The following is an 18,009-nucleotide window of genomic DNA, read 5'->3' as shown; positions in this document are numbered from 1 at the left end:
TTAAAATATTATTTTATTATAATTTATTTATTCCTTCATCAACTTTATTATTTAAAGTAATTTCATTAAAAAAATGCATATATTATTTAATTAATAAAGATAAGTATATTTTTTAATGTCACTAGTTTTTAAATCTTTATTAATTAAATAATAATGCTACACCATAATTAAATTCAATATTAATTTTCAAATCTTTTTAATGTAGTTTTCTAAAATTAGGACTTTTAAATTAAATCTTTTAATTTAACTAAAAATCCATTTGATCACAATAATTTCAAAAATTCAAGATCATACTATTTTAACATTTTTCCACTTTTAAATTAAAGAACATTTTATAAATCAATACCATCAATCAATCCAAGAATTAAAAATAACTAGTCAATCAAGCAAACCACAAAGTCAAACCTCAAGAAATGCATAAAGAAAATCAACCAAAACAAGAATCAAACAACATGCACACAACAGACTCGTGGGTTTTTAAAAGGGTAGACAGTCAATTACGATTCCTCCTTGTAGGACAAGTATTTAGAGTATGTCTGGGATTGGACCTCATCATTATCTTCCCATTCTTACCATTTGAGTATTGTAATAGGGCGCGCTCATCCTGGCAATTTATGGGAAGTCGATGCTCAGTACCTGTATCTTGCATAAAGGACAAGCATGTACATGTATATAAATATATCTAACTAAATAGGCAATGGCAGGGAGTGGTACATCATGTAGATCTAGACTAGTAGGTGACTACACCTCCTTCCCTTAACCACATTAGACACATCAAATAGAAAGATAAAATAGACACGTGCACCACACACATGCAAGTATAGGGCAAGAATCATAATAACCACAAGTCAAAGATTGAATCCTCAGATGTAAAAATGCATCATTATGAATATAAAATAACCATCTGACATCATTATGAAAGACATCACATTTATTAATTACGAATCAGTTGAAACATCATTAATGCACAAGTAACCATAATCATTAAACAACACATGAAATATAGTCAACTAGGTAATCATCACTAATATATCTCTAATTTGAGTCATGAAATAATATCCAATAACTGTATATCAAATATCTCTAAAACTAACAAAAACATGGAAATAGGCCTAAAAGAATTTGGCAATCAAAACATAAACCAAACTATAGGTGGGCATTACAATAGATCTTGATTGATTAAAGAAAGGCAAGGGAGAACCCAAGTGGATAGATCCTACCTCGAGATTGGCACCATGAAATTGGAATACCAAGGAGGATCTATAAGTCCTACTTGATTTTGCAAAGGATAAATGAGAAGAAATGAGAAGAAAGGGGAGAATCGCAAATTAAATGCAAGTATGGCATTAAATCTCACTATTTATGTGCTAATTAAACTGAAGTGCTTCCAAAATAAGACAGTATAGTACCATTTCTCTGTTATGATATTTAAGTTATTTAAGTGTTGTAATATAATGGTGGATAAAAATGATCTGTATATTTATGATAATATGGTGATTGATAACACTTTAGGAGTCTTTAATGTTCGCTTCATTAATGATAGGTTCAGGAATATTTTGGACCAGGTTGTTTTAAATTTCAAGTTTTAGTTATGTTCAATTTTTAAGCAATTCACCAAGTTGAAAAACTTTCTAATTACTTCCTCATCCTCATAGAAAATGAATAAAGGGTATGTGAGATAAAAAGGACAAAGGGTGGGCATACATGGATAGATAGCGCATTAATTTGTGGGATCCAATTTAATTGAAGCAACTAGAATTTCATGAAATTAGAGAATTGCTACAACTCAATAGATAGATTTTCTATTATTTATATCTTAAATTTTAATCCAAGAATTGTACCAACAATCTTTTGATTTCACTTAGATAATACATCATTATTTTAATATGAGAATTAATTTTTTATATCTATTGTTTGTCTTCAGATGAACTACTTATGGATATTATTATTATTTGAATATTTATAACACATTTGTACTTAAGATTACTTAAACTAACAAGTTTTTCAATATTAATTTACTAAGTCTACCATCTAATTAGTCTTGCTAGAAATTTAGTCTTAGTTTCTCTCCACTTAATTCAAACGAATTAGATGTCAACACCATTATTTTTTCAAACTTAGCTTTAACTAATATTATTTTTTTCTTAAATTAAATTGAGAAAGTGTGCCAATACTTATTTAATTTACATAGATAATCCATTCATATTTTAATATGTCATTTAAATTATCCTATCTATTGTTTGTCTTTATATCAACTGCTTGTGGTTATTACTCTAGTTTCTAGGTAGTATTGCTATTGTTGAGAGTTTTGAACAAATTATTTATAACACTTGATATGATTTCTACATTATAATTTAATATTAAAAATAGAATTACAATCTTATCATTTAACAACAAATATACTTTTTCTTTGTAATATAATTAAAAACTATTCATTAATGGCAACTACTAGTCATTATGTGGCAGTTGTTTAATTTTATAATGATTTATTTTGTCATTTAGTTTATTTTACAATTATTGTGAATAAAAAGCTTATAAGAAAACATAGAATTTATAATCTTTTAAATATTTTATTTAATTTCCTTGAAATATTTATATATCCTTGTGATAGTATTGAACTTAAATATATGTGTACAACAAAAACGCATCCTCATGAACTTATAATAGATATAAATTTGTCTACGTTACCTTTATAATTAATGTGTTTTTAATATTTTCCTTTCTATTTTCAATCCAATCAAAACATATTATATAATGAACATAAATACCATTAATTTATTATTTTATCATTTCACATTTGATCACATGAGGGAAAGAACAAATTGAAGTTATCAGCAAAATAACATTTGACAATGTGGTGTGTGTAGGCTATCAAAATGTATGAACCTACCTCTTTCGAGGAGACTACCTCCTCTACCTCAACCACACTCTTGCCTTCTTCCTACAACCACTCTGATACAATTAGAGGCACATCAGTAGGTCAACGTTTGATAAATCATAATCAAATAGTAAACTAATATTCATATTCAAATTACATATATTTGATAAAATAAAATGGTAATTATCAACATCATCATGTATATATCATCAAATGACATGAGTATCTATCTAATATTATTATGGAAGTAAAACATCATCATATGCATCATATGAAATCATGACATTACAAACAAATCATATAACATAATTTTCATCATAATTTAGAAAGAAAGAAAATAATTTGATTATTATACTAAAATAATTTCCAAAAATCCTTTGATTGAAGTTGAGATCCAATTGACCAAGACAACAATTCATAAGAACCACTAAAGAGAAGCTAGAAAATGTTATATTTTCTGAGGATCACTGCAAATGTACTAAGCATTGTCATTATATTTGGTATGTGTTCTCCAAATGATAGTGATATATTATTTATATTGAGAATAAGTCATGAAGAGACTTGTCCCTTCATGCGACATGTCTATTTGGTAATCTTATAAATTTAATCTCTCTCACAAATTTGTGTGTGTGTGAATGATTATTATATTAATTTTTATCATATAACAATAAACATATATCTCAAATATAATACACATGCATGCACGCACACGTGCACACGCCCATGTGCACACACACACACACACACATATATTACATCTCATATATAATTATGTATAAGTTTATCCAACTAGATCTATTAAACATCAACACTCCCTCTTCGCTAGGGAGGATAGACGCAAGACAGGTATTACACCATTAGTAATATTAGGAATGACAAACTTTAAGGATATCTTTGATCAAAAGATATCCACCATTTTTTTATCACATTTGATATCATCAGTATTGGCCTTCATAATGTATGATATTCACCGAATACTCAGTAATGGTCTCCAGAATATCAACACTTGATAGTCACCATGCACTCAATAAGGTAATAATCTACAAAACATCAACATATGATATTCACCATTTTGATATCATAGTATATTGGTCTCCAATATATAAACATATGCTATTCACTAAACACTCTTTTGAGTAATGACCTCTAGAATGAGATGCAAGATATTCATCAAGTGTTGTGAGAAATGGCCTCTAGAACATCAATTTTCATAACATTCACCATATACTCAAAAAATGTGTATAAGGTATGTGCACATGCATTCTCATAATGTTTACCATATAAACATCCACCATGAAAGATATAATCTATCATGATCTATATAGACATCATAAGATATCCATCATAATAGAAAATTAAGTTATTATAAGATTGTCACCTTTCAACAACTTCTTGCAAATACAAGTGAGATCATTTTGAAGTTGTCACTTCCTCATGGTGTACAAAGGGGGAAGGCCCATTAAAATCACACAGTCATGAGGTATATTCATGAATCACAATCTTCTTAACTGCTACAATTTATTGATCAGTGGAAAATCCATCTCAACATGATTTATTCCCTCTGAAGCAATATGAATGAAATCATCGAAGGTTGACTGAATCATATCCTCTATCTTCTCCCTCTCTTTCAAGGTTTCTTGAAATGTCAGCCTCCCTTTGAAACTAATTCTCCCTCTTTTTTCTACAAGATCATTGTTAGAGGAAAAAATCAAGGTAAAAAGCTCTTATAGTAATAAAAAAATAACTTAATAATTATTCTCAATAATAATATTTTTATATTTAACTATTAATATTATTAGCTTATCTTATCTTATCTTAGCTTCACCTTCTATATATAGTGATAATTTATTTACATAGTGTTAACCAAATGAGCATCTCTCATACTGACACTAAGAGTTGCATTTAACTTCATCATGTCATCCAAATGGAAATGTACCCATCTTACACTAACACTAAAAGCTTGTGGTCATACCTTCGTAAGAGGTTTAATTAGTCTTTTCAAATGAATTATCATCTACTAATATCTTTCCTTTTAAATATCAATAAATAAATAAAAGGAATGTACCTATGCTAAATGAGAGTTCATCATATATAATAATTTTAAACATAATTTAAAGTGAACAATATATAAACATACCTTCAATGTTATTTTACTTTTAATACCCCATTGGGGCATATATAAATCAATCACTATATTATTGTACCCTCATGAGATGATAATTTCTCCATTTTGTAGAGTTCCCCTTCCAATAATATATATAGCGAGTTATAATTAAGATCCACATTGTGTGTCTTTCACCGGTTGCAATACAACCTTTGATCTTTCGTCCTTCACTATATTTAATGAATGGAAGTTTTAATATTTTAATCTTCGTCTTATTAGGGTCTTTTTTACAATAGTGTTGGCTCCCTGAAAGTGGATACAATGGCTCCTGCCAAACCCTAAGCTATGGTGCTTGTGCATTGTACATTGAGCTTAGCTCTAGCATAGCACAGATAAAATGATTCATACAAGAAAACATGTCTATCTAATTCTGACATTCAATTCACTTCTATTGCAAAATATGTTTCATTAAGTGCCAAATTGAAATATGTAAATATTCCTTGTATTAATCATTCAATGATATGTACAATTGATATTAACATCTAGTAAATGAAATGAATGAGTTGAATGTACATGTTCTCCAACACAAGTTGTAAGAGTAGCTTTCACAACAAAAATTGTTCCTATTCTATGCAAGTGAAAGTTCCATAGAGAAATGAAAAAGAATATAAGTGTCATAAGGAGCCACTGTTTGGGTTGAGGCAATTTATGTGGTCAGATCCACTTTGCATTCCCCCCCACTACCAAAATATTTAATATGGGACTTGTTTCAATCTATATTTTGATGACCCACTAGGTGATTTTATATTTTAAAGGCTAATATAAATAAGTGGATTATTGTAATGGATTATGTGGAAGTTGTATGAAAAGAAGATGTTAGTACACATATGTACCTAAGTTTTAAAACTTGTAAATTGTGTATTCAAACCACTTTGAACCTTAGTTCAAAGTAGTTTGAAGTGGTTTAGTGGTACAAATGATCCATTCTACAGGTTCAACGCAAGAAAAGTTTGGAAATCCAATAGTCCAGAGATCAAAGTTTCAAAATTCAAGTCTTGGGTTACAAATTCAAGGTTTTGTAATGGGGGCAAACTAGCGGTCTTCTCTCCAACTTATCAGGAAAGTTTTAACTACAGATTGCCTATTTGATAACATCTCTCATGAACACAATATCAAATTCTATAGATCATAACGGGGATGATTTTCATAGGGGCTCATCACTCCTCATTACTTTTCAAGAGGTGGAAGTCATGCATTTGCAAATACTATTGGAAGAAGCTGCTGTAATTTCTATGACAACAAATTTGCAGGAAGCCAGAATAATGGTCTTAGTGTGGGGGGTATAAATCTCAATCTAACCATTGGATCATTCTAATTTTCAGATATGTTTGAAGAAAACTAGTTTTATAAATCCTCTCCAAAGCGTTTTGTCATATTATTTATGGATCAAAAGTTACAGGTTTTTGAGTGCGACACTATCGGATCATCAATGACAGTGACAATATCTAGAGCATAATAAAATAGTCATATTACGGGGGTTTTATCTCACAATATAACCATTGGATTGATCTAAATCTTGGATATGTGTTGTAAATTATAGTTCTAAAAATCCTCTCCAAAGGGTTTGGTAAGATTCATTGTGGATCAAAAGTTATAGGTTCCTGTTTGCACCTATATCAGATCAGTAATGACAATAACAAATACAGATGACAGGAAAATAAGTCTTGTTTCGGGGGCTATATGTTCTAATCCAATCGTTGGATCAAGGTAAATTTTGGATATGTTTTAAAAATCCTAATCATATAAAATATCTCCAAGCGAGTTTTCTTTATTATGTATGGATGAAAAGTTACAGGTGTTTTAGTGCACTACTGTCGTATCAACACTCTATCACCAGCAAATGCCACTTGTCAGCATGCATATATTATAGGTATCTCGTATTATCAAAAAATATAAGACAATGTTTATAATGATATAAAAACATTAAGAAAGGAGAGATTGAAAATATTAAAAGGAAATGGGAAGTCATAAGGTTTTTCAAGATTAGTTAGGGAAATTGAAAAGTTTTCACAGGAAAATGAGAAGATAATAAATATGCCAATAACAAAGGTTGAGGGGGTTCCATTCTTTCTTGCTTCTGGACTGCAGACTGTGTGCTACAGCAGGGGAGGAAAATTTCTAGATTTATTCCATCTCTTGTGAGAGAGAGAGGGCAAAGCTTATTTTCTAAACTTTGTGTTAGAGATAGGAGAACTTTTGATTTATTAATGTAATGTTAAAGAAAAGAGTTTCAGCTTTCCTTTAGATAGTGATTTTTGGATTGTAAATGTGTAAGAAGATCTTTGTGTCTTTTTCATTTAAAGAAGGGAGGCTAGAGGATAACTGTATCAGAACTTTGATTATGATGCATTTTCCTTGCACTGATCACAATCTTTGTGTTGTTTTTAGTTTTCTCTAAAATACATTTCATGGTCACTGTTTTCAGATTATGCTATTATTTCAAGATATCTCCTAAAGCTCTGATTCCTCATTTTCTCAAAAGGATGGAAAATACTTCTTTGATCTCATTTACTTTGTAATGCAACATTTGGGCATGTGAACTTTGTGTCATCTAATGTTCTTTGTTGTTCTTTATTTTCAATAATCCTAATTTCCGCATCTACTTTGTACATATAGGTAGATGTTTGTAATCCTTTTGTGCTTTCAGGTTAAAAGCATCCATATTTTAATTCATTGTAAATCATATACAGGGAGCTGTACTCGATAAAATTCAGAGGAAAGTTATCAATCCAATGATAACTTGTCCAACTGTTAGTGCTTATTAGTCTTCTTATTTGGGCATTCAGGGTTATATTTGTATGTATTTTCTTGGAGGACAATCTATTCACTAACAGATTTTTGGTGACTTTGCTGGGGAATGAAGTAAATATTTAAGTGCCTAATGATTGCTTCCTCAGTTTTGTGATTATCTTCATGTGCAGGAGATTGGCTACTCTACATTTTGAACCCATTGAATATTTGATTGTGGAGTTTTAGTTTGTGTTATGGCAATAGTTGCAACGCAGCCATGGGGGGCTCAGATCGGACCATTTTCCCTAGCTTGTTATTCAACCTTACCTAAAAGGTCATGGGAATAACTTTCCAAGTTTCATGGAGACAAAACACAAGATGCAATTGATCATATTAAGGCAATTACTGTTGCATGTGGGATTCTTGGCATACAGGAAGAAGATGTGTTTGTTAGATTGTTTGTTCAAAGCCTCGTGGGAAAAGCGGCAGAATGGTTTCAACATTTGCAAGATGGATGTATTACAACTTGGGATGATCTTGAGCAAAGATTTCTAGAAATAGTTTAGCCCACAATTAATTCCCATCAATTATTAGTAAATCTTTTTTCAAATTCAGATGAAAGATGATGAATCTGTAAGGGAGTTCATTGATAGATTTAATCGAACTATTGGTAAAATTCCCTTAGCCCACCAACCAAATGAAAGCAATCAGGTATGCTTCTTTATTGTTGCTATGAATGTTGAAGTTAAGTTTTGGTTACAACGCCTTGGAGCAAGAAATTTAGTAGATGTGCAAAAGGAAGTAATCCAGTTAGATGACAGCTTGATTCTTAGTGGTCGAAAATCTAAGAAGGCTCCATCAATGAAAGGATACCTTTGCGAGCAGCAGCACTATGTTGATGAAAAAGCCACAAAGAAGAAGCACATTCCAGAAGAAGCCCAATCTACTCTCAATGTTTCTCTCTTTCAGAATTTGGTGGTTTTTAATGATGGAGATTTAAAGGAATCCTTGTTGGCTGAAGATGATGCTTTAAAAATGATAGGATTTTGTTGCGCCCATGTTGAAAATGATGAGGAAGAGCAAAGCAATGTCAAAGAATTCATAAATTCAGATGACAAGGTTTCACCACACTCTTTCTTTAGCCCGGAGGCTAAATCTCTCAAATCCATAGGCACAAAATGTCATCTAGATTCAAATGGTCTAAATAATAAAGATGATTCTTTGCATTCTAAAGTTTGTAATCAGCAAATTAAGGAATCTATCATATGTGATGATGATGTTGTATCATATCTTTCTTTTGGAACTTGTGTTGATAGTAAGCTAACATATGCTAAGGATAAAGATTTATCTTACTTTGAAGGTTCTTTTTACAATGAGAATGTTGAGATGAAACAGAAAGACAACCATGAATATGAGATGTCATAGTCAGAAGAAAGATTAACTATCAAAGAGGATGGCCTTGCTGGGAAAGATTCAAAATGTAGAAATGGGTCTGAACACCAAGTCAATTTGATGAATGAAGAGGACATATATTTGAAGGTTGATCCTATGTTGAAGGAGGTGTCTTCATGGCTGCAAGCTAACCATGATCATGTGCAAGAATCGAATCTTCATGATAGCACTTCAGGGCATTATACATCTTCTCTTGGTGAGCCTTCTTTATTTCATGCTTTTCAGTTTGAAGTGAGATCTAAACCTGTGCATATTGAGGATCATTGCTCAAGTGAAGGAGAGTACTATAATAAATTTTGGCTGTTCGAAAAAGGATGTTGGATCAACATATGCATACATGTTGTCAATCTAAAGTTTGGCATTGAAAGAGTCGTCATCAAGCAACGGTTTGGACTATTCCATTGAGGTACACTTTGTTGATTCGAAAAGGCTCCTTTTTCTCTCAACCGGTAAATGGATTCACTTAACTTCTTCTTTCTTCCAGTCTTTATCGTAGGTTTCTTTCCTACCTTTGTAAATATTGTAAATAAGTTTTTGTTGTGCGTAGTGGTAGTTGGAATAATGTGCAAGCCTCGTGTTTGCTGCTAGTTTAGGTGTGTGTTGTTGGTTTTGGTTTGCTAGTTTTGCCCTGCTCCCCTCCACCCTCTCTGCAAGCAGCTCCTGGTCTTCTTTTCTCATTGACTCTATTTTCTCAATGGTTAAAGCACTCATCTTTAGCCAGAGATTACTGGAGTTCTCTATTTTTCCATAAAAAATAGTCCCATAGTTAGAGCCCTATTAGTACACATATGTACCCAAGTTTTAAAAATGGTTGATTGTGTTTTCAAACCACTTTGAACCTCAATTCAAAGTAGTTTGAAGGGGTTCAGTGGTACAAATGATCCATTCTATAGGTTCAACACAAGCAAAGTTTGGAAATCCAATAGTTCAGAGATCAAAGTTTCAAAATTCAAGTCTTGGGTTACAAATTCAAGGTTCTATAATGGGGGGAAACTAGCGGTCTTCTCTCCAAATTGTCAGGAAAGTTTTAACTACAGATTGCCTGTTTGATAACATCTCTCATGAACACAATATCAAATTCTATAGATCATAAGGAGGATATTTTCATAGGGGCTCATCATTCCTCATTACCTTTTCAAGAAGTGGAAGTCATGCATTTGCAAATATTGTTGGAAGAAGCTGCTGTAATTTCTATGGCAACAAATTTGCAGGAAGCCAGAATAATGGTCTTAGGGGTATAAATCTCAATCTAACCGTTGGATCATTCTCATTTTCAGATATGTTTGAAAAAAATTAGTTTTCTAAATCCTCTCCAAAGCGTTTTGTTAGATTATTTATGGATCAAAAGTTAAAAGTTTGTGAGTGCGACACTATCAGATCAGCAATGACAGTGACAATATCCAGAGCATAATAAGATAGTCATATTACGAGGATTTTATCTCACAATATAACCATTGGATTGATCTAAATCTTGGATATGTGTTGTAAATTCTAGTTCTAAAAATCCTCTCCAAAAGGTTTGGTAAGATTCATTGTAGATCAAAAGTTATGGGTTCCTGTTTGCACCTATATCAGATCAGTAATGACAATAACAAATACAAATGAGAGGAAAATAAGTCTTGTTTCAAGGTCTATATCTTCTAATCCAACCGTTGGATCAAGGTAAATTTTGGATATGTTTTAAAAATACTAATCATATAAAATCTCTTCAAGCGGTTTTTCTTGATTATTTATGGATCAAAAGTTACAGGTGTTTTAGTACACTACTGTCGGATCAACACTCTGTCACCAGAAAATGCCACTTGTCAGCATGCATATATTATAGGGGCCTCATATTATCAAAAAATATAAGACAATGTTTATAATGATATAAAAACATTAAGAAAGGAGAGATTGAAAATATTAAAAGAAAATGGGAAGTCGTAAGGTTTTACAAGATTCAGTTAGGGAAATTGAAGAGTTTCCATGGGGAAATGAGAAGATAATAAATATGCCAATAGCAAAGGTTGAGGGGGTTTCATTCTTTCTTGCTTCTGGAATGCAGACTGTGTGCTATAGCAGGGGAGGAAAATTTCTAGATTTATTCCATCTCTTGTGTGAGAGAGAGGGCAAAGCTTATTTTCTAAACTTTGTGTTAGAGATAGGAGAATTTTTGATTTATTAATGTAATATTAAAGAAAAGAGTTTCAGCTTTCCTTTAGATAGTGATTTTTGGATCGTAAATGTGTAAGAAGATCTTTGTGTCTTTTTCATTTAGAGAAGGGAGGCTAGTGGATAACTGTATTAGAACTTTGATTATGATGCATTTTCCTTCCACTGATCACAATCTTTGTGTTGTTTTCAGTTTTCTCTGAAATACATTTCATGGTCACTATTTTCAGATTATGCTATTATTTCAAGATATCTCCTAAAGCTCTGATTCCTCATTTTCTCAAAAGGATGGAAAATACTTCTTTGATCTCATTTACTTTGTAATGCAGCATTTGGACATGTGAACTTTGTGTCATCTAATGTTCTTTGTTGTTCTTTCTTTTCAATAATCCTAGTTTCCACATCTACTTTGTACATACAGGTAATGTTTGTAATCCTTTTGTGCTTTCAGGTTAAAAGCGTCCATATTTTAATTCATTGTAAATCATATACGGGGAGCTGTACCCGATAAAATTCAGAGAAAAGTTATCAATCCAATGATAACTTTGGATTGATAACTTGTCCAACTGTTAGTGTTGATTAGTCTTCTCATTTGGGCATTCAGGGTTATATTTGTATGAATTTCTTGGAGGACAATCTGTTCACTAACAGAAGATATGTTGAATAATGTGGGAGGTTTTGTGACAGTACAAAGTTGGGTTGTGAGCAAAGCGTATGTGTTGTTAAACGTTGAATGTAATGAGCCAAGGGTTTCTTCTAGTAGTTGTTCTTCAGTGGTGGATTTCCTTTTCACTCTTCTTTCTTAGGATAGTGATAACTTCTGGGCTAGGCCATCTTTTGTAAAAATCACCTCAACCAGTGTTCTTTTTCATGAAAATTAGATTCTTCATGGTTTTTTCGATCTTGGGTTTTCCATGTAAAAATTTGGTGTTCATTGTGTGGTTCATGTGTGTGCTTATCCATGTTCACGTCTAATTTGGTTATGTAGATAAACAATTAATTATTGGATCTAGGTTGATTAAATTGATAAAAGTTTAATTTATAGCAGATTCAACCCCCTTTTAATTGCTTGGGACATTCAACGGACTTGATATAGCTCCATATATTCTTGGGCAAATTCATGCTTACTTCAAGCCTCACATTTTCTTCAACAAATCAATCCCATAGGAAACAAGACTGAGTTCACTTCAATTTTTCCACCACCCAATCTCATTTTGTTATTTTCTTTTTTCTTTTTTTATTCCCCTCCAAAACCATGGCTTGTCAAAGCTTCTCATTCCTTTTTACTCTTCCTCAAATTGTCGTTCTTCATCATATGCATCATCACTTTCATCGTTTGTCTTAACATTAGCTCCTCTTGTAGAACTTGTCTCTAGAGGGCCCTAAACCTCTCTCTTGTCACACTAGCAATTCTCCCACCATGATTCCTTCATGGAGGTAATTTTGCAAATCTCTCTCAGACCCACAATCCCAAATCTAGTCCTCTCACAGCACTCAATGAATTAATCTCACAACATTCAGAATAATAACATGCTACAATCAGATTGGCATCTCCATTACAATAATCTTCAAGCTAGAGCCATCATATGCAAGATCAGCACCAATCCAATAACCCTTATTTGTCTTCTTTATGTTAGAAAACTAGTTAACCTAGGAGGTTCTACAAAATGTAATCCCCCATTTTTAAGGCCGAACACTTCTATACTATTTTTCTAACATTGGAATAAGAAGAATATTTTCAAAATGAGTTTTGGTGCTCATTAAATTATTTGAAGGAAATTTATTTTCTCCTAAATTAGCATAATTTTTGAAGATGGTATATTTTAATCCAACCACTCAATTTTCAATTATCATACATCATCAAAAAGCTTGTGTAGTGACCTCTTTTTGTTAGATCTTTAAGATCTCTCCTTTTTCACTTGATATGAAGCTTTTAAGGCCTTGGAAAATGCATTTGAAGTTTTAAAGACATTTCCTATAAAATTTGGATATTTCTCTAATGCCACAATATATTGGGTTGATTCCTTCACTATCAACTCCATTTCATTGTTTAAGAGGTATGTGAAAGATTGTATGTGAAACTGACAACTTACTAAAAATAGTAACTTCATCAAAAATAGCCCTTATTAACTAGGGGATACTATTTTTGGATAATACACTCAAGATATTCCTGCTTCAATTATAAAACTGGATATGCTCAAAACCTATGAAAAGATTAGAAATTCTTGGAAAGAGTTCTAATCAAGTTTGGATTTTCCTCCAAGACGTGTAAATGGATTACACAGTATCAAATTTGCAATTCTTAAGTGGCAGCCTTGTGGCTTATTTTCTCCCTTGCAAGGAAATAGACAAGGAGATTCTCTCTCCATACGTGTTCATCATTTTAACATAGACTTTCAGTCGCTTCATTTCAATTTAACTTAATTGCAATTTGGGAAGAGGTTTTTACATTACTCAATTTCAAATTAAAGTCTCACATGTTTTATTGGTAGATGACACAATTTTGTGTGGTGACAAACCCAAAATTTTATGCAAATAAATCTAAAAATCCTTTACAAAAAACTTGCTGCCCTCCATCAATCTCCTCAAGAGTATTAGACTATCTAAGCTTTAAACAAGATTCTCTTCCAAACAAATACCTTGGTCTTCCTTTATTTGCAAGCACAGATAAAAAAAAATTTCCAGAGTGTATAATAAAGTTACACACATGGCTTTACCTGCATGCAAAATATAAGTTACACACAAAAGCATTTCATCCTAGAAAAAAACTCATGGCTTTACCTTGAGGCAAAATACTTGTGATCAAAACAATGCTAACCACCATTCCTAAATACGTCGCATTGGTTCTTCCTATCCCAAAAGGGATCTTGTCTCTAGTGTTGAATCAAAGCTAAACATTTTTCTTTGGAAAAGAAACAAAGAGCCTAAAGAAAAGAATCTTCTTGCATGGTACAATGTTAGCATAGCCAAAAACTTAGGTGGTAACATGATTCACAACTTGAAATGTATAAATAAATTTAAGTGAAATTAGTCTGAAAAATGTTCAACAAAAATTCAAAATGGCTAGCAATCTTGAGAGGGAAATACCTAGATCCCAAGGACCCGAAGAGAAGATGTATTGCTCTCAACTCAACTGCAATGTCCCATATGTGTAACTTTATGTTGAGTTGTGAACAGGTGTTTCTTCCACACCTCATGTGGATAATCCATGATGGCAGATATACTGAATTCTAGGACTCTTGATAGCTTTTCACCATTTAAAACACATATTCCTCTTCCAAGTGAAAGATATCTTAAAAAGCTTTTGGGTACAAAAGTTCAAGACTTGCCATATCAAGGAATGTAATGGGATGAAAAACGCAACCTAAAAAGACTTCTCAAATTCTCCCCTCCCTGCAGATCAGAAAATCAAGCTCAACAATGAACTAAACTAGAGATCCATCCACTTCCAAGAAGCCCAAGATCGCCTCATTTGGTCTCCCTCTGCATTAGGTAATTATGCAATCAAGCAATGTTATAAAATCATAAAAATTACCATAGATATCACAAGATCAAAATAAAAATCTCTTTGATGGTCAAGTGCATTACTTATTAAAGCAAGGTCCATTGCATGGTTAAGCTTAAAGGGTATAGTCCTCACAAGTGAAAGACTTGCATATCTTAGGATTACTCCCATATTTGCTTATGGCTTACATATTTTAGAGTCAGAGTCAATTAATCAATTGTTACTTCAATGCCCCTTTGTTTTTCTCATGTTTTTTAAATATACAAAATGAACTCAGATGATTTGTGCCTCTTACTCCAAAATTCCCCTACACCAAAACTCAAGTCTTTATAGGCATTTGGGTGGTGGCTCCTAATTTGATTTGGAAGATTTTCTAGGAATGCAACTGACATAAATTATGTAATGAAGTGAGTAGTTTTGACACTATCATCCATGAAACTGAAGTTTATATAGCAAAAGTTTGTTAATGTTTACTACATAGAACAAGAGGACAGACTCTTGCTTTGCATCAAATAATTCATTTATTTCATATTGCCCTGCCCTTCAATGGCAACCAATTGAACAACAAACCAAAACAGAACAAGGAAATCAAATAGGAACCTTCGTATCCTAACTTCGTCCAACTAAACTTTGATGGCCTCAGAAGGCAATCCAAGAATCTCAAGTGTCGGTTGTGTTTTTAGGGACCCTAAGGGAGAAATTATTGATGCTCTTTATGCTACAGTAAAACTAGCTACATCCTTCAAGATGTCCAATATAGTCATTGTGAGGGGCCTCCCAAAATATTTTCTTAGCTTTGTAACTCCACAGTTGAGAATTGGCGACGAAGCTTGGTGATGCCTAGTGCAATTTGCACAATTTCAAATCCTTAAGTGTTTCAGAGAAGCAAACAAAGTGGCAGATGACCTCACCAACAAAGGTTACCTCTTAGAAATTAATGATGCAAACTCCCAGGGTAAAGAAATTTTGGGTGACTTGTGTCTTTGCTCTATCATTCTAAATGACTACCCCTTGTGATCCTACTGGTTTTCTTATCCTCTGCTCAATGTTTCCCTTGATCACAATATACTTTTATCCCGGTACTCTACATTTGGCCTAAAGTTTAATCCACCGTTCCTATTTCCTTTTGGCCTGAAGTTTAATCCATGGTTCCCCTTGAGAGCTGCCATGTAAACTTTTCTCAACTCTTCTTTTTTGTAGATCATTGTTAGTGAGCTAGAGTACGATCTTGGGTTCTTAAAGCTCAGGATATTGAACCTATGTATAGAAGTTCCATGGTTCAGTCAGTGAACATCTAAGTTGGGTGATAGTTACAGGCTTTGTGTGGCAATTTGATGCCGATGTCGCAGATTTCAAGGCCTGGACTGCATATTCTTTCCGGTGCACTCATTCCTTTCATGTTATATTTTTGCTGTTAACTTGTGGGCTGTTGTACTGTCAGCCAAGTCTTATGTTTTTCATGTCAGCCTGAGCTCTTCATATTCTAGTTTGGTTGGGCCTAAGATCTTCCATTTAGTACTGTTGCCAGAAATTCCTTGTCCTCTTTGCAGTTTCTGATAGCAGTGTTGCAGTCCCTGTTTGTTGTTCACAACGCCATGCTTTCCTTCTGTACTGGCTCATACAAGTGATGGTTGAGATTTCCAGATGACAGTTATGTTCAGTTCTTTTTAAATGTTCACATGACAAGTTGTCTGCTTCTCTCTGATTTGTACTCCAAGAAATCTTCGTTCAGTGCGTTGAGATGACATTATTTTAGTTTTGTTACCAGTCCGAATTTATTTCTTGGCACTTCACTTGATCCAGAGGATTTTTGTTGTATAAAGTTTTCCCATTGTTGCCCCGTCATGCTACTGTTTCAATCTCTTCTTTTATATCCTCTAAACATCATTTGGCACGGGGTCACCTGCTCAAGCACACAACTTTCTTGTCTTTCAGAACTTCAAAAAGCTTTTCTCACTAGGGTGCAGTATAGACAACACACTTGGAGTTTCTTGTGATTTCCATGAGAAGACACGTGCCACAGAATGTTCTCCATAGATGATGAAGAAATTTGGCAAGCTATCATCTATATACTGCAGCATATTGCACTAGGTTCACACTTGCATGATGGAGTTGTTTACAAACTTCCATTTTCATCATTGTTGTGTGTGCTATGCCTGCTGGAATGGGTGAATTCGGTGCGGAGTAGAATTATGATGCCTCATTTTTTGTTGCAAATATCTCGAGCAATTTAAGGAATTGAAATGAATGCAATGTCAGGCAGACTAGTCAGCAAGGAGGGGTGGAGGATAAAATGGCTCTTGCTTGTTTAAGTCGAGTAACACACATCAATTTTCCAGCTATGAGTATCTTTCAGGGCAATACTGAAGACTTTTTTTTTCAACTCATGAGAAGAATATGGTGTGGTATTTCTTATTTGGCCTTGTACTGCTTGTCAATGAACTTGAGGACCTCAACAAATAGGTGCAGGAATCTCTAGCTTTATGGGGTTGTGTTCCCTCTTATCATGTGTGAAAATTTTCAGACTGCTGTCTTGTGTCTATCATCTCTGTTAGAGTAGTTCTCCAAGTGTGTTTAGCTGTTGATGTGTTTGTATCTATCTACCAACGTTTGTTGAGGTTTTGGTTGAAGTCTTCCCCACCACGTTTTGTCCTCCAATGCCTATATTACTCACGAGATCAACTTCAATCAGGTCCCAGGAGCAGCACCTAAAATTAGCACTATATGTATTCGTCCTTGTATTACTTCTATAATTTAATATATAGCACGCCCAGTTCGTTTCACCCAAATAATAATTATAATTATAATAACAAATCTAGTAAAGCCAAGTCTTAATCAAAAATTAAGACTAAGGTTACTTTTTACAGTTCTATACAACCTACTCCCTCTAAACTTAAACCTTAGCTTTTCCTTAAACAAACATAATTCAACTCCCACTAATTGGTGACTTGACACATCATTGGACCACAGCAATTCCACTGAACAGCACAACAATGAACAAAAAGAGAAGCCCCATGAATTTTAATTCTCTATGTTACCTTCTATGGATGCAAAGCAACTTTTGAACAAAAGAAGATTCCACAATTCTTTAGCTAAACCAGTGTGGGCTAATTAAAAATTTACTTCCAA

General features: G+C 33.0%; 1 pseudogene; it reads left to right on the top strand.

The window, feature by feature from the left end:
• Nucleotides 1–9,197, top strand: part of LOC149579870 (ABC transporter G family member 11-like) — an 87,447-nt pseudogene extending 78,250 nt beyond the window's left edge.
• The last annotated feature ends 8,812 nt before the right edge of the window (nt 9,198–18,009 follow it).

Source organism: Cupressus sempervirens, chromosome 1 (assembly GCF_028749045.1).
Source record: "Cupressus sempervirens isolate cs-2001-9-10 chromosome 1, ASM2874904v1, whole genome shotgun sequence".
NCBI classification, from domain to species: Eukaryota; Viridiplantae; Streptophyta; class Pinopsida; order Cupressales; family Cupressaceae; genus Cupressus; species Cupressus sempervirens.
This window is presented reverse-complemented; position numbering and strand designations above follow the sequence as displayed.